Source organism: Macrotis lagotis, chromosome 3 (assembly GCF_037893015.1).
Source record: "Macrotis lagotis isolate mMagLag1 chromosome 3, bilby.v1.9.chrom.fasta, whole genome shotgun sequence".
In the NCBI taxonomy this organism is placed as follows: domain Eukaryota; kingdom Metazoa; phylum Chordata; class Mammalia; order Peramelemorphia; family Peramelidae; genus Macrotis; species Macrotis lagotis.
The window spans coordinates 162,425,368-162,444,362 of record NC_133660.1 but is presented as its reverse complement, the minus strand read 5'-3'; the positions used below and the strand labels follow the sequence as shown (position 1 = coordinate 162,444,362).

Here is an 18,995-nt window from a genome sequence, read left to right as displayed (position 1 = left end):
TACCTCTTGGTCTTCAGATTTTTTTAAACAAATTCTCCAGAAAAATGTAGGTTCAATGTTCTTTGTGACATGTCATCAAATTTCCAAATGCTGTTTTAAAAAAAGTGAAAGAAAAATATGAGAAAGTTTTACCTAAAAAACTGTCATGAAACCAAATAAAAACAGAAATTTCTCAGATGTCGAGAATATGAATCTGCTTGCATATACCAAAAGCATAAATTTGCATGCACTGACAAATGTCAGTTTATAACACAAGGTGTTTTATTTACCACTATTTTAAAATTTAATTTTTTTATACAAACATTAAAACCACCCAAATAACAGAAGGTAAAACTCAAATAACTATGCATATCTAAAAAAAAATTTAGGCTTACTGTAAACCTACTCTATCTTATTTAAAAGAAATCCATAATTTTTTTTACATCACATGAATCTTTAATACAAAGAAACAGTTTTAAATGGATTATATTAGGCAATCTTGTGATTTAATTCTGCATTCATTTTTTTAATGTTGAGAAAATATGGTTCAAACTATGTACTACCAATTTACTAATTTATCTCAAGTTGAGAAATATCCAAGTACCTATTAGTTTCACCACTTTGTCAGGTAATGAATGAGGAGAAAACAGAAAGTTGATAAAGCAGGAATTGCTATTACTGGGTTTGATTACTGACACCATCTCACAAATTTATGTAAGCAGATGAACCTAGCACAGAGTGATGACACCAAATGGTTATCAAATATAAGAATAAGAACGGATATAAAAATAACAACAGGTCCATTTAACCCAACCTGTGGAAACATTTTTAGATGTGAACTAATTAGAACTGTTAGCTCCTGGAGAACAGAGAACATGTTTTTATATCAATGTAAGTCTCTTTATACATACATATATACATATAAGCGTATGTCTTTATATGTACATATATACACACTAAGTTAAGTATATATAACAAAACTATGGAAGGTTACTTGGCTTTAAAAGTAAAAGGATTCTATTTTCATAATATCAATGCAAGATGTAAAACTAACTCAGGGATAGGGTTTTTTTGGGTTTTTTTGGGGGGGTAGCCTAATAACCTAGTGGCCCACTGACCTACTTTGATGGTTACATTATTGTATGCTAATGTCGAATTTAGACAATTCTGATTAATATACTAATTAAAGAAAATGTTGAAATCTGATTGAGAAAAAAATAAGCACAAACATTTGATATAACTTTTGATACAGGTCTGATATAGCTATAATGAAAAGTTTGTAATCTTCCTCTGCAAATTACAAAATAGGTGACAATCATGATTGAAAAGAAAAGAAATACTATGTAATCACATGACAGTGATTTAATTAATGATTTCAAATGGTTCATATTCTTTCTAAGAAAGAAAACTGAAGAAATAAACAATAACTAAAAATGAAAATCTGGATGATTTTCTTCTTCATTACATGCAAAAATGTTTTAACATTCAATTTAAAAACCTTGAGTCCTGAATTCTCTCCCTTCCTCCCACTCCAATCCCCCTCACTGAGAAAACAAGTTATTTGATATAGGTTAAAAATGTGTAGTCATGAAAAACATTATCACAATAGTTATGGTCTAAAAGTAAACACCCCCCCACACACACAAAGAAACCTCAAGAAAAATAGAAGTATGCTTCAGTCTATATTCAGACACTATCATTTCTGTCTTTGGGATGGACAATATTCTTTATCATAAATCCTTCAGAGTTGTCTTGGGTCATAGTATTGCTGATAAAAGGTAGGTCATTCACAGCTGATCATTCTACAACACTGCTGTCACTTTGTGTGTGTGTGTGTGTGTGTGTATGTTACATTTCCCCTTATAAGTCTTTGAATTCTATCAGGAATCATGTAGCCTAGGAGAGCAAATGACTATGAATAGAAATGACCCATTATTTTGACTGCTCTTTATTAAGGCCTTTATTTTATTTGATGCTATTATTTATTTGTGAAAAGATGTTTGCCAACAGATCACAAATATAATTATATCTATTCCATTTTATGTTTATCAATTTCAACTAAAGAAAGCATAAGCATAAGTATCATCATAGTCAGAACACATGAGGTAGATTTGAATATAAACATTCATTCTGGCATTTTTGTTTAGTTTTATATTTTCAATTTTTTCTTATGAAGCTATACACTGCAGTTGTATTTCACTATATGTATGTCTATACTGGTATGTCTATACTGTTGGTTTAGAAATAATCTAGTACTCATAAGAAGCTACTGCTACCATAAGTTAAAAGATACCAAAGTCATTTCACAAAACATGAGTTATAGAGTATCTGGACAATCAGATCATCAGTGCTCTGAAACAATCTATCCTATGACAAGTTAGCTCCACCTCTGAAAGCTAGTATTATATCATACTAAGTTTGCATGAATCAGCTAGGCAGCTATAAACAAAAACATAAATGCTGCAAAAATGTAAGAAAATTAAGTTTTTTTCTTAAAAGATCATTAAAAAACTATTTGAAATAGTAAGTCAAGGTATATATTAAGTTAAGAGACAGGGTCTAATATATTTTTGTAATGCCTCAAAGTTTACTATTAATGTTTTACACATTCCAATTTTTCCCCTTTTAATAAACTATATCAGAGATGACTCAATTCTCCAACCTATGAGATACCTATGGCTAATGGTGCTCAAAAAATCTTTTTGAAATGAAAGTATTTTATTCAAGAGTCAGGCCCTTGATTATTCTAACATTGCAATTTAATCATTTAGCAATTTTTCTCACTGGATTCTTAATAAGTAACCCTTTAAAATTTTTAAATGTTGCAATAAATTCTATACCCACAAAAAATGAACAATATTTTAAGGTAGAACATGGTATGGTAACTAAAGTAAACTAAAGCTGGAGTCAGGATCTTGAGTTTCAATCTCATTTCTGATATCTGGATGACCACAATCAAGTCACAACTGTTTCAAATTTCAGGCATCTCCCTACTACATAGCTTCAAAATTAAAAGATGAATTGTAGTCTGTATTGGTAGTGCTCCCATGCCAAAGAATCATGGATCCTTGCTTACTAAAAGATCTGTAGAAACTCTTGTGTTCTTCAGTCACACTCTTTATTTAGTAGTAATACAATTCCGCAAACACTAATGAAATCCTTCCCATATACAAAGTGCTGTTCTAGACACTTATTTTTTTAAAAAAGTAGTTATTCCCTTCAAGAAGCTTCAAATTTTTCTTCAAATTGACAGTTTCTTTCCCTTTATTCTTACAAAAACTCTTCAGGTTTATCCAAGACTTTGGTTGTTTTATCTTTTAAAATCACTTCTTTTATTTGGTTATGACCATAATAACTAACCATAAAAAGTACCTTCTTTAGTTCTACAATACTTAAAAAATCCATGTGTGAATATTTTCTCCATTTGACTATTTTCTGTTATCAAAATAATCCATCTGGCTGTCAACTTTTCTGATGAGAAGTTGTCTGAGGTTGGTACTGGAGGCGGTAAAGGAAGAGAAGGGAAGAGGAGGAAGAGAAGGAAAGAAGAGAAGAAAGGGAGGGAAACATTCATTTATTAAGCATCTACAATGTGTCTATGTTATCCTTGGATTAAGTATCTACTAGTCAAGGATAGAGCTAGGTACTGGGGATATAAAAGTCCTTGTCCTCAAGAAATCTAAATCTGTCCAAGGAGACATGTGCACAAGTATAAACAGTAATTTTGTAAGACAGAAGATAGCTTGTGGTCATCAGAAAAGGCATGTAATTTGTACCAGTGAAGTGAGTTCACCCACAATGATAAAATCATGGAATTAAAAAATAATTTAGTATAAACAAAGAAAATTTCAAATATAAACAAAATAACATTCAACATCCTAGAAAACCATATAATCAAGCCTATTTTTATTTTAAAAAATAGTTCCTTTATGTCTGCTTCTAGTCTGTCAAATGCTTACATGTTTTGTTGCTTTTATATAGTCATTGTCAATGTAATTTGTTCATCCTTCTACAATTGAGCATAAGTGTATCTTTCTTTATGTGTCTCATATTTGTCATTATTAATGATGACTGCTAATGCTACCTTCAGAGGTACCATAGTACAAAGAGAAAGCACTGGATCTGGAGTCAACAGACTAGGTCTTTAACTGTCACAGGTCCATGTATGAAGATTTTCCAGCAGGCAGGACCTGCCAGAGTTTGTGCTTCACTGATACAGACTTCTAGAACTCAAGGAAGGGCACCACCATACCATGCTGATGCATTGAAGAACTTTTAGTGAATTCATTAGAAGAATGTAGTTTTGATATTTTCACTAGGCAGAGACTTCTAGTATGGTTTTAGCTAACAAATATTACAGTTGGTAAGTTGTTATTATTGTTACTGTTCCCCACAGATGACATTCTATCTGCCATCTGTTCTAGGAAGTACAGGCCTGGAATGCAATCACTCTTCATTCTAGACTCACAATAATAAACTTCCTTCAACACTCAGCTCAAGTACCAACATGAGGCCTTTCTTTCACACCATAGTTAATAGTCCTATCCCACTCCACCCCCCAAAAGGACTGTGTCTTTATACATATTTGGTACTCAATGATCTGTATACCGATTATTTTTTCCCAATAGAATAAAAACATCTTGAATTTTTTGAGTTGTTTTTTTCATCATGTCCAACTCTTCCTGACCCTAGCTGGGATTTTCTTTGCAAAGATACTAGACTGGTTCACCATTTCCTTCTCCAGCTCATTTGACAGATGAGGAACACAGGCAAACAGGATTGAGTGACTTGCCCAAGGTCACACAGCTGGTAGTGCCTGAGACCATAAACTCATGAAGATGAATGTTCTTCATTCTATCTACTGCTCCATCTAGCTGCCCCCAAACTCCTGGGAGGTAGAGATCATTTTGTTGTGTCTTTATAGTGCTAATACATAGCACAGTGCTTGGTATAATATGATATAATTTGTACTTAAGAAATGATTGTGGAATGAATGAACCATGGGATGTGAAGTTCATAGGAGAAGAATCAGTTCTAGGACAGAGCCTTGGAGTAACATCCACAGTGATCTAGTAAAGGAAAATGAGAAGGAACTATAAAACAGAAGAATAATATGACCAAAGATTTTGAGCTAGTTGGGGGTCTTAAAGATCTACTCATTGATCCCTTTATTTTACAGATGATGAAACTGAGCTAAGATTCAAAAGAAAGCAATTTAGGTCAAGAGGAGAGAAAGTAACTCTAGGAGATATGGTCAAACACTGTCAAAAGATTCAGTATAATCAAGGCTGAGAACTAAGAGCATTGGATTTTGCAACATTTTAGTGCTTGCAGTATTAAGCCCTAGGCCTCCATTTCTCTTCATGTAGACATAAGCTAGCTAACCACATAGAAAAATGGCAGAGGGCTATAGTGCAATGGCCCTGGAGTTATTTGAGCCTTGAATGTTATCTATGTAACTTTGAGGAAATTACATCCTTTCTGGGCCTCAGGTTTTCTATTCTGTAAATGAGAGAGGCAGAGAGATGTATGCTGAGGTTTCTTCCAACTCTAGATCAATGATGCTATGATCCTTAAGAACCAACATGCATCTTGAAATTCATGGTTGCTTTATGGCTCCTAAAAAAAAAACTGGTTTAGATTATACCTGATTAAAAGGATAGTTCTGAACTACAGCTGTATAGGATTCTTGAGTTTTTCCAGATCCTAGACTGAACTGTAGCCTTCAAAGTCTTCAAACACTTTTTTTTCAAAATACAAGCTTGAAGGTTAAATGATTGATCCCAACACAACCAAGTAGTAAAATATACTAAACATATAAATATAGTAAACAAGATATCAACAAGGATTCTGGTGTCTTCCTCTCCTTTTTCCCTTTTTAAAACCTTCCCTTAGTTTATTTTTTGAGTACAACTCTAAATAGATCAATTTTAGCTTTCATCAATGTCTTCTGTAATCATTGGTAATTTTAAGCATAATCATTTAGGAGTTAGTGTTTCTTATCATAGAGGAATAAAGATTTAATTCAACCATATTTAAAATAACTAGAAATTTCTATATTACTTCACTACCACATATAAATACTTTATGAAGGTCAAGTTACTTCAAGCATTTCAAAAAATACATGTATAGGGGTAGCTAGGTTGCACAGTGGATAGAGCACCGGCCCTGGAGTCAGGAGTACCTGAGTTCAAATCCAGTTTCAGACACTTAATAATGATGACCTAGCTGTGTGGCCTTGGGCAAGCCACTTAACCCCACTGCCTTGCAAAAAACAAACAAATATATGTATATAGGTGTATGTACATGTACCTACATGCATATGCATACACACACACACACACACACACACACACAGATGTGCAAATGGAAGGAAGAATTAAGATTGAAATGGAGAGTGGGTCACCTAATCTTGCCTTGGCTAGAAGCATAGCAGCTTCTAAAGGGCTTTGGCAAGGAAGTTCTGATCTGCTGTTCCACTTCTGAAGGGGTTGAGATTCACTCTTTTTTTAGGCAGCTTCCTGATTTGAGGGCTCAACACATTGGTGTAAGACTTAATGAGGACATTGGCTTTAGCCCTAATAAGTCAGTATTTTAAAGGTTTCTATGATCTTCTTTGGGGTAGCAGGATGGCACAGTGGATAGACCATCACACCTAGAGTCAGGAAGACTGAAATTCAAATTCGACCTCAGATACTTGCTGTGTGACTGAGTAAGTCACTTAATTCTGTTTGCCTCAGTTTCCTCTTTGGTAGAATGAACTAGAAAAGGAAACGACAAATTACTCCAGTATTTCTGCCACAAATAGATCTGTGAAGAGTTGGAAATGAGTAAACAACAGCAAATGTTTTTCCTCGACTGTCCCATCCATAACTTGAAAGAAGATGCTTGCTTTCACATAGCCATTGTGGCACAGAAGAAAAAGTTCAGGGTTTTGAGACAAAGAATGTGATCCAAATCCTAGTTCTGCCTTTTAATACTCAACCTATGACTGTGTGACCAAAAGCAAGTCAAATGACTTCTCAGAGTTTTCAGTTATTTCATTTGTAAAACAAGAGGACTGAACACTGTGACCTCTAAGATCCCTTACAATTCTGAGTCTATCCTCTTAAACATATCTTATAATCTTGGTACTCCTCTTTCATACTCTTACTACTCTAATTTGTATCTTTACTCCCTCAACTATATTTTAAGTTCCTTGAGGGCAGAAATTGTGTCTTATTTATCTCTGCATACCTACTTCTAGATATACTGCACATAGTAGGAACTTAATAGTGCTTAAATAATTCATTCAACAAAAACTAAGTATTATTAATAGCATAAATTATTTTCCTTATATAAATAAATCAAGAATGATCTTGGCAGAAAAAGATGCTTTAAAAATTCAGGCTAAAATTTCTATTAGTAGTCACTAAATTAGTGTCAGTTATTCACCAGATAAAAGAAGTAGTTTAATAATAATAATAATAGAAGAGAAAGAGACAGATTCAATGAGCTCTGGAAAGAAACAAAACTTGGAGAACAACTCTGTCTATTTTGTAGCTAAAATAATTATTATACCACCCATCTTAATGTTAGGTAATTATTTTTCTGAATAGCATATGCTTTATATTTTCAAGCCAGTACAAATAAAGTGTCAGCATATTTTCCTTTTCTGGCAATTCTCTTCACATATCACAACATTTTCTAGTTATACCTATAAGAATGGCATTTTATATAATATCACACAGATGAATAACAAATTAAATTCTGGCCTAGAAGATGATATTAATAAACCATTAGCTATTTAGGTTTATGAGAAGGATTTCCAGAAGAAAATATAGGCAGAATTATATTTGTGCTATAAAACCCAAGGGATTTGTTTTGAAATTTGATTATTCAGCAGTGTATGAAAATACTGACAGATGGTGGTTTAGAGCTGGCTCATGAGATTTACAATGACTTGTAACTAATATGGATAAATAAATCTAGAACTATGCTATGACACACATACCGCATCAATGAGGCCACTGGAGCTAGTTAAAATGTCACTAAAAATATGTTAGGTAAGCCAAGGCCACAAGTAAACATCTAACTTTTTGCAGTGCTACTGCTTTATAAAAAGGATCAGTTGTTTTGACCTATTAAAACTTGGGTTAACTGCCAAACTGCTTTTGCAGCCAAGTAGGCCAAGCAAGTTCACATCCATCTAAAAACTAGTTCAATCAAGTTAAAAGCAAATTTCTGAAATTTGCCTGGAACAAGAGATTTAAAGAGTAACTTGTGAAAATCTAAGTGCCTCTGTAAATAAGGAGATAAGGATGGGACCAGTAATTTTATTAATACAGGGAACCCCAGGTAAGGAAACAATGTTCCAATATAGGTTGGGACATTCTCTGCAATTTCTCATCTAAGAGAATTTCCTAGGGCAGTAAGAGATTAAAGTGACTTGCCAAGGGTCATACAATGTCTCTTAAGTTCTAATCTTCCTGGCTTTGAAGCAGATTCTCTATTTATTAGACCTACAATTAACTAGATAAAAATAGCAAATTTTACATATATAATACATAGCTACCTATTATGAGTTGCTTTCATATAGAAATTGTACTCTTGTTTTTTTATTTTAGCTATTAGATAGGAAAAATTCAAAGCAACAGGATAAACAAAAAATTCACTTTTCCCCTATTTACCACTGAAGTCACCAAGTGCTACAATACATGTTGACTTCATTTTGAGAATATCAAAATATTTGTACAATTTTCCTACTTCTTCACATTCTTCAACTGCTGTCACCATAAAAGCTGCAATTATAATCATCTCATGGCAATATTTTTATATGCACCCATTATGAGTAATGCAACATAGGACATGAAATGATGAATGATGCCTCTAGTTTCCTTGGGGGCATATTAAAGCAAATTTTGTAAACTCATTTATTTGCTCCCCAAGAAAACACTTACTTAGGTCATATCTAGTAGTTTTCCCAATTTTCTTCAATTTAAGTCTGAATTTTACAATAAGAAGTTCATGATTTCGGCCACAGTCTATTCTAGGTCTTATTTTAGCTGACTGTAAAATCAATCTGAGTTCTATATTGACCAACTAGTGATACCCATGTACAGAGTCACATTTTGGGAAGTGCTTGCTATGAACTGCAAGTTATCTTGATAAAACTCTATATACTCTCTCTTTCTTTACTTTATTTTGTTTTCTAAGACCAAACTTGCCTAAGTTCCTGTTTTAGTATTCCAATCCCCAGTGATGAATGTAACATCTTTTTTTGATATTATTTCTAGAAGATGTTGTAGGTCTTCATAGAACTGAGCAACATTGGCCTCTTGGGCATCAGTCATTGGAGCATATACTTGTTACTACCGTGATGTCAAATAGTTTGCCTTGGATTAAAAAAAATATCATTCTGCCATCTTTGAGATTATTCCCAGTACTACTTTTCTCATCTTTTTATTGAATATGAGAACTATGTCCTTTCTTCAAAGGGATTCTTTTATTCACAATAGCATATATAATAATCACCTGAATTAAATTCACCCATTCTCATCTAGTTAAATTGACTGATATCAAAATGTGAATAGAAAACCACAAGACCATATAAGTATGACCAAAATGATTATCTCTTATGAATATGAAGTGGAAGTGATGAAGAGATTTAAGGTATTAAGTCTGGCAGAAAAAAAGAGCCTGATATGTTACAGGTTCAAAAATACTATACAGGGGCAACCAAAAAAAAAAAATCAAAAGAGCAAGAAAGCAAAATGATGAAGTTTTAAAAAATAAAGAAGGAAAGCAAAAGGGAAAGGAGAAAGAGAAAGAAACAGTCAACTAAATCAGAATTCCAGAGAATTGCAAGGAGAGCTTAAATGAGCAATGTAAAGAAATAAAACAATAGAATGGGAAAGACAAAAGGTCTCTCTTCAAGAAAATCTGGGCATAATCAAAGACAATAATGATAAGGACTTAACAGAAATTGAAGAGATCAAGAAGAGGAGGCAAGAATATACAGAAGAACTATACAAGAATTATCATAACATCACTGATAACCACAAGTGTATCATTACTGATCTAGAGTCAGACATCCTAGAGAATGAAGTCAAGTGGGTATTAAGAAGCATTGCTAACAAGGTTAGTGGAGATTATGGAATTCCATCTAAAGCTATTTCAAATCCTAAAAGATGATGCTGTTAAAGTGCTGCTCTCAATATGTTAGTGGATTTGGAAAAATCAGCAGTGATCACTAGATTAGAAAAGATCAGTTTATATTCCCAATCCTAAATAAGAACAATACCAAAGAATATTTAAATTATACTAAACAACTGCATTCATTTCACAAGCCAGTAAGATTATGTTTAAGATTCTACAAGCTAGGCTTCAGCAATGTATGAACCAAGAATTACCAGAAAAGCAGGCTAGTTTTCAGAGGCAGAGATCAAGTTGCCAACAATTGCTGGATTATGGAGAAAGCAAGGGAGTTCCAGAAAAATATCTTCTGCTTCATTGACTCCATAAAGTTTTTGACTATATGGAACAAAACAAAATATGGCAAGTGCTAAAAGGGATGGGAATACTAGATCATCTTACTTGCCTCCCGAGAAACCTGTTTATGAGTCAAGAAGTAATAGTTAGAATTGAACTTGGAACAATTGATTGGTTTAAGATTGGGAAAGACAAACCTGCATGCTGTCACCTTCTTTACTTATATATACAGACTACATCATGCAAAATGCCTGGCTGCATGAATCAAAAGCTGGAATTACTGTTGCCAGGAGAAGCATCAACAATCTCAGATATGCAGAGGATGCCATTCTGATGGCAAAAAAATGAAGAGAACTAAGAAGCCTCTAGATGGGGAGGAAAAAAGGAGAGTATAAAAGCCGGCTTGAAGTTTAAGTTAAAAAAAACTAAGATCATGGTAATTGGTCCCATAACTTCCTAGTAAATAAGAGGAAGAAAAAATGAAAGTAGTGTCAGATTTTATATGCTGGGGGCTCAAAGATCACTGTGCACAGCAACTACAGTCATGAGATTAAAAGATGGTTGGTTCCTTGGAAGGAAAGCTAAGGCAAATCTGGATGGTATACTAAAAAGCAGAGGCATTTACCTTACAGACAAAGGTCCATATAGTCAAAGCTATGGTTTTTCCAGTAGCGATGTATGGCTATGAGAGTTGGATTACAAGGAAAGCTGAGTCCTGTAGAATCAACACTTTCAAATTAGAGTACACTGGAAAAGGCTTTTGAGAGTCTCTTGGACAGAGATCAAATCAGTCAACATCCAAAGAATTAATTCAGACTACTCATCAGAAGGACAAACACTGTGGCCACAAAATGAAAAGTGACAGCTCACTGGAAAAGCCCATCACTCATGGTGGGGAAGACTGAAGGCAAAAAGGAGAAGGGGACTGCAGAGAATAAGATGGATAGAGTGTTATGGAAGCAATAGATATGACTTGGACAGACTTTGGGAGACACTGGAGGTCAGAAAGAAAGGTCTGGCATACTTATGATCCAGAGGGTCTCAAAGAGTTATACATGACTAAACAAATGAACAACAAAAGGAAACTGTGAACTTGTCTTCATTTAGTGGCAACTTTTTTATGTCTCCTGGTTTCATTTTAATGTCACTACAAATATGTTTCTTTTCCCTCTAGTAGCTTATTAAAATTTCTGGTCACTGAAAAAAGATTTCATATCTTGATGCCAACAGAAGTCAATATTTATAGACTATCTAAAAAGCATGTGATTCTTAGCATCTTTTTCTACTACTCTGCCACTATTATTGTTAAGCAAAGGGGATGACCGCAAAAGGCTATGTTGTAATTTTCTATTTTCTTGAGTTGTCACAGTCAAAACATTAATCACTTAGTGCCCAGTTTATGTGTGATCAACCTCATTGCATTTGGCCAGGCAAGTCCTTTTACAGGAGAGCACGAGCAGATCCACAGACAAAGTCTTTCCAGATTGCTAGAACCTCTTAGAACTGACACTGTTCTAGCATAACTTCTAAGAACTCAGAGTCACCAACATACCATGTTAGGGAATACCAGTTGGACTTTGTCAAGGCTTTGTCCTTATCTAGTATTTTATGTGTATGACTCTATCTTCTCAACTTAATTATAAACTGCTTTAAAGAAAATAGCATATATTATCTCTTTAGCAATATTTTACACACTATGTACTCATATGCTTGCTGAGTCATGATAAATGTTAAGTGAAAAGACAGGGAAAAAGTCAAATCAAAGTGGAGTCTAGATATAAAGATATATAATGACAAAGGGGCATGTTTTAGTAGAGTTAAGAGAAAAATCATAAAATCCATTTTATTGGGTTCAGTACAAATTTATTTTACATAATCTTAGGATAATCACAACTCATCCTTTTACACAGTTCTATCTGATTTGAGAATCAAAAATTTATAAGATAAATTTCAGTATTTTAATTGAGTTCTCACTGCTGTGTCTCATATTCCCCAATCAACTGTTCTATATCTTTTCTTCTCTCCTCAAACCTAACACTCCAACTCTGCCATCTACATTGGTTAGTAAATAATTACTTTATTGTACATTTATTTTAATTCCCTCACATCCCTCAACCCTCTTTTAAAATTCTCAGATTCTTCCATTTCTTCCTATATTCTGTCTTCTCCCATCTCAGCAGAAGAGCTATCCCTATTCCTTGTTAAAGTTTATCTAGTATTTACTTATGTTTCTGGTATCAATTCTATGCATTTAACAAGTATTAAGTTGATATTATAGTAATTATTTTATAAACCTTCTTACAATGATCTTTGAAAGATCCACCTCACAATAAGTAAAGAACATGCCAAATTTACAGTAAATGAAATTTCAGCATGAAAAGAAGGAACACTATTACAAAATGCAAAGCCTTCTGAAATAATAGAAAATCAAGCAGCCTATCACCCTCATAAACCTTGAGCAATCTGGCAAGAACACTTTTTTTGGTTATGATCATTTCTATCACCTATTTTCATCAGTGACTTAGTCTGAGCCCCTAATCTATGGACTAAAAACATGTATTCTTCCATACCCGAATCAATGTTTTTGTGTGGAAGAGGGAATGACATAAAAGGAAAGTCACTCAAAAAGTGAGAAAAGGGGAGACTAGAGATAAAAGGGACCTAAAAATTTACTCTCCACTTAACCTGGGTACAAGAAGAAAAGGTGAATATATTTTTGTTCTCTTGACATTCACTGAGGCTAAGGGACAGCAAGGTTAAGAGCAGTGGAGAAGAAGGTACAGACTCTAGAAAGAGAAAAGGGAAGGTGATAGAGTAAAATGTAACAGAGTTAAGCATATTCCCAGGGGGAAAGGAGAGAGAGCAAATAGGAGTTTATTAACAGGGTTTTGGAATTTGTTTTCTCAAAAAGTAAACAATACAAAGAAAAATGATGAAGAATAGAAGATTGGATACAATCTATAAATGCATATTTAGGAAAATGAGATGGAAGCAAAAATAAAACGTTTGTTTGCCAGAACCCCCCTTTTTATATAAGGGGCATAAAGAATGTATGTGGTGGGGTAACTAGGTGGTGCAGTGGATAGATAGAGCACCAGCCCTGGAGTCAGAAGGACCCAAGTTCAAATTCCACCTCAGACACTTAATGATTCCCTAGCTGGGTGACCTTGGGCAAGTCACTCAACCCCATTGCCTTAAATAAAATATTTTTTTAAAAAAAGAATGTATATGGAAGTATAAAACTCACCAACGGGAGACTAGAATTCAAGTTCCCTAGATTAGGAAAGAATTAAGGCTAGGAATGAGGGGTGTGGCCAAGAAGAAGTATTTAAATTAACTCCTCCCTCAAAAGGACCCCAAAGAGTCTTTTAAAGTAAATATGGCAATATGAAAGGTTCTAGCAAACCTAGTACTCTTTAAGACATATAACAGAACAAATGATTCACAAACAAAAGAGATGAAAGAAAATAAACCACAGCAGAGATTCTTAACTTGTTTTTATACCACTGACTCCTTTTGGAAGCACAATAAAGACTTAGGATCTCTCCTCAAGATATTGCATTAAAATTCATAAAAATAAAATACATAACATTGGTTAGAGAAAATAAAGATGAGGGTTTCTTTTTTCCATTCACATTCACAGATCTCCTGAAATATTATTCATGGATCTCTTTGAGGTTTGGGGTCTCAGGATCTTAAATTAAGCAAATCACTAATTCCCTTAAGCAAAAAAAGAAAAATACAAAACAAATGGCAGCAAAATGGCCCTCATATAACCATACAACCATACGAAGCACTCAACAACTACAATCACCCTTGTTGCTAACTTTCCAGCTTCAAAAGTATGGCAATAATAAATTCTTTTCAACATCAACTCCATAAAGAATGTTCCTTTCAAGAGACATAATCAAATGGCTTGATAGCTACCCATTTAGAGTTTGTATCTCAGCAGCTACAATCAGTACTTGACAGAAAGGGAAGACTCAGAGTTTATCAATTGCCAAATACTAATGATCTTAGATGGTAGATTCTTCATAACTTCTATCAGCCCTCTACATGCACCCTGGGCCCTGAACTAAAAGATGAGCAAGACAGTAATTACAGTCATTGCAGAGAAAATAGAATTTCTTGGGTGGAGAGGGATAAAGGGAAGCATATCGTTACCAGTCATCATAGTACTGGAAAGTACAATTTACTAAATATGTACCAAAAATGAACAAAAATTAGAAAACTTCTAAAATTACTGGTTAAGCAAACTCCAGAATAAAATTCCATAGCAGAGAATAGCTCTGCAATAATTACAAACAAAATAACAGGGAAAGAACAAATTAATCGCAAGAACTCTTAAGAGTGAAAGAAATAAAAAGTAGAGCCTTTTGAAGAAAAACTTGTAAGGATAATAAACAGCTTAAAAAAGATAGAACATTAAGAAATTAAAAGAAAGATATCCCAAAAAGTAGAATGGGGAAACAAAACTAAAAACTAAAATAGGAAATAGCAAAGCATAATCAAATAAATAAAAATTAATTAATAATTTACTATACATCAAACACTGTGCTAAGGTTATAAAGAAAAATGTAAGACTTCCTCTGTTTTCAAAGAATTTGCATTCCACTGAAGTCTGAAAACCTGAAAACATGTGGTCAAAAAACAAAATGATATTTTTAAAAAGCACTGGATTTTTTCCAATACATTACCAAACAAACAAAAAATGTGGATGCTATTGTTCAATATGATAGCCACGGCCTAGTTGACTTGTCTCAGAGCTACGAATATCTGTTTATGACTGTATGACTTTAAGCAAGTCACTTATTCTCTCTGTGTTCTAGGCAACCTTCTAAGACTATACATTGTAGAGAAGGTGAAGGACCACTTTGAAGAGGAAGTTTCCTCATCTGGGAATTCCCTATACCAATAAAATTTCAGATCCTGTTTACCTATTGCTTTCCCTATACACATATCTTGAAATTAACACACACACACAAGAAAACACTATCCTCAAATTTCCCCATTATTTTTTTCTTGCTTTTAAATGGCAATTGCTGATTGCAAGTTTTCTGATTGCAAAGTAAGTCATCTTTGCTAGAGAGATAAAAAAATTAAAAATGTAGACATTTGTATCTCTTGAACATTAAAGAAGGGAGAAAGCACTATCTTTCAATATATTCCCCTCTCCTTAGCAGTATTCTTTCATCCTGCTGGAGATGACAAACAGGTCTGTTCTGTCTCCCAACCAATTTCCCAATCTTTGGTTCTCTACAGAACTGTGAATGCAACACCAGATCATTTACTAAGAACCCAAAATACTTAAGATACAAACTTGAAACTAGCCAGTAAATTATCTTTCCTTTATCTGACAATTATCTTCCTTTCCTTCAGAAATACACAAAGAGGGGCAGCTAGGTAGCGCAGTGGATACAGCACCACCCCTGGAGACAGGAGAACCTGAGTTCAAATCTGGCCTCAGACACTTAATCATTACCTAGCTGTGTGACCTTGGACAAATCACTTAACTCTACTGCCTTTCAAAAACCAAAAAAAGCAAACAAACAGAAACACACAAAAGGAAGGGGGTCAGACTCAAATGTTGACATAATTCTATAATCTTATACATTCTGTCAGTTTTATGGTGAAAATATCAATATTCTCTATAGTTTATAATAAAGAGTAAATACCAAGGAACTAATAAAACTGTGAGATATCATTTTAGAGTATTTCAGTGATTTTCCAAAGTTGAGTTACAAACAAAAAAAAGATACCACTTAATTTTTCAATTTCTGTAACAGTAAAGAAAAACTGTAAAGTATCTTTGATATCATGACAGATTTAAAGCCAGAAGGGATATTTAAAATTATCTAGTTTAACATCCTCTTTTTATGAACAAGAAAAATGAAGTCCAGAGAGGTATGTATTAAGTAGCCCATGGTTACCTAAGCAGAAAATGGCAGAGTTGGTAGCAATGTGTTTCACTAGACTACATGGAGAACAAAAGAAAAAAGCCCATGACAGGATGTAGAGTGTTAAATAAATTCTTACTAACATTACATCCAAACTGGAATAGACTACGTCAAGATATATCAAGTTCTTTATAACTAATGGAAAAAGGTAACATGGGAAACCTGCCAAAATGGTAAACCACTAGGAAACACAACAACCAACTGCCCCCCTTACACATTACCAATAGAATTCTAAGAAAGCTCCAGAATAGAAAAACCATTAAGGGTCATTTTGTCAGTCCAAGTTCACAAAATTCAATCCACAAACAAGTGACCAGGATGGGATTGTGGAAAAGGGGTGGGCCACGATGGCAGACCAGATCTTAGCTAGGGGCCCCAGCACTTTTGCTCTGGTTCTATCTAGAAAGAACATTCAGGACTGGGGTCCTTGCTCAGAGCATGGCCGCAACTCTGTAACTCTGACCCCAGAAGAGAATCAAGGCCCACCCTTTCCTCCCAACTTCTGTCTGTTAAGCAGACAGCTATGATTTCTGAATCTGCAGAAACTTCCAGCTATCTGAAAGGGCCTGGAGACAGCAACTCTCTACTGAAATTACATTCAAGAGCAAGTCTGTGGTTATATTACCCAAACCCAAACAAGGGTCTAGATCTTGGTAAGTCCAGAAAGGCAGTGATCAGACAGCTCTGATCAGATCACAAAAAGTCCACTGTAAGTTTGTAGCTCCCAGGTTCAAGTCAGTCTAGTCCTTGAACACAACACTGAATACCCAGAGAATATATACCCGCAAATCTACAGATAAGAAAGAACAGGACCATACAGCATCACCACAGCTTTGTCAAAAATGTAGTCTTGTCCCAACACAAAGGTCCAATATAGTAAGTACAGCTAGAATGAACATATAAAAAAAAAAATGAAATAACAAAAAACTAGAGACGTCCAAGACAAAAATCCAGGAAGGAAGAATAATTTTAAAATACCTTCAAGCAGAGCCTCAAAGAAAAACAGTTTGGCCAAAGATCAAATAAAATTCCTAAAATAAAACTTTTTTTAAGAGAGAAAAATTTTAGTAAAAATGAAATGAGAAAAAATGATTAGAAAAGAAATGAAAGCCATAGAGAAATGTCCTAGGGGAGGGGGGGAAATTAAAAGTTTAACATTAGCATTATAAAAATTTATCTAAATAACAAACTCCTTGAAATTAAAAACAGATCTCTGATTAAACATTAATGAATGTGTGGGACAAAAAAAATATTAGAATTGAAAGATCTTTAAGTAGAAAAAAATGTAAGGTTTTCCAATATCAAAAATAACCTGGCAATAGATCAAGGAAAAATAATTAATGAACTTCCTGGAAATGGCAAGTATTTTTGCCAAGAAAACAGGTCCACAAAGAATAAGACAAAACACAAACTTTCTGAAAGTCACAAACAAAAATAAAGGGGGTGGGGCTTGGATATATTTCAAGAAATCAAGAAAGAAAACTAATTCAACATATTAGAAGATAAAGGGAAATAAGATAAGGAAAAAAACACCAACAATCCTGTCCTGAAAGAAATTCAAAATGGAAATGCTCAGGAAATAATAGCTAAAATCTAGAACTTTTAGGTCAAAGAACAAAAAGTTCAAGCAGCCAAAATGAAATAGTTTAAGTAATAAGGAACCAGAGTCAGGCTCTTACAATATTTAGAAGCCAACTATAAAGAAGTAAGGAACATGAAATACAATATTCCAAAAGGCAAAATCCCTTGGGAGAGTCATGGGGAAGGAAAATGGACCTTGAATTAAATTAAGGGATTTAAGTATTCTTGATGAAAAGACCAGTTATGTAAAAACTCTGAAGTACAAATTTAATAGCCAAGAGGATCAAAAAACGATTAAAACAATCAGAGAAGACTTTATGAGGACAAAGATTTTACATTTTGATGGAACAAGGGATGATACAAATGTCCTCACAGAATTCTGTAAGAGCATTATATTCAAATAAGAACAGGACCTGGGAATGTTTATATTATGGTTTGATGATCTTAAAAGAAGAGAGAGCAGAGAGAGAGAGAGAGAGAGAGAGAGAGAGAGAGAGAGAGAGAGAGAGAGAGAGAGAGAGAGAATGTGTGTGTTGAGAGTGTGAAGAGGAAGGAAGGAAGGAAGGAAGGAAGGAAGGAAGGAAGGAAGGAAGGAAGGAAGGAAGGAAGGAAGGAAGGAAGGAAGAGAAAATGATAATTTAAGAAACAGGGAAAAAGGATAAGATAAATTAACAGGGTCCATAAACAGAACTCCAAGGAAATGAGGAAGGGATGAAGGGAGCAGGAATCACTTGAATGTTACTTTCATCTGAACTAGTCAAAGAATAGAATGCACAAATAGTTAATTATAGAATTACTTCAACTCAACAGGAAAAGAGGAGGAAAAAGGGAGAGGGGAAAGGGGGGATAAAAGGTAGGCTAGATTCAGGGAAAGATTAGTCATAAGCAAAAAGAATCATGATTAAGGGTTGAAAAAAAGAGGCTTGAAACTGCGTTCAGGAATTAAAGAGAGAAGAAAAGTTAAAATCATCAATCACAGATCATCACTGCTAAACACATGTCCCAAAA

At 34.1% G+C, this 18,995-nt stretch overlaps 1 protein-coding gene across 7 annotated transcripts in view; it reads right to left on the bottom strand.

Moving 5' to 3' along the window:
- Positions 1 to 18,995, bottom strand: part of CLOCK (clock circadian regulator) — a 125,422-nt gene that overhangs the window by 78,009 nt on the left and 28,418 nt on the right. For 4 of the 7 annotated variants that reach the window (XM_074229402.1, XM_074229403.1, XM_074229401.1 and 1 more), the window contains exon 2: positions 4 to 90. The gene's annotated coding sequence lies outside the window, so the exon portion shown is untranslated. Of the gene's footprint in view, positions 1 to 3; positions 17,692 to 18,995 lie in introns of those variants that run through there. The other 3 variants (XM_074229404.1, XM_074229405.1, XM_074229407.1) reach the window with 3 other exon arrangements.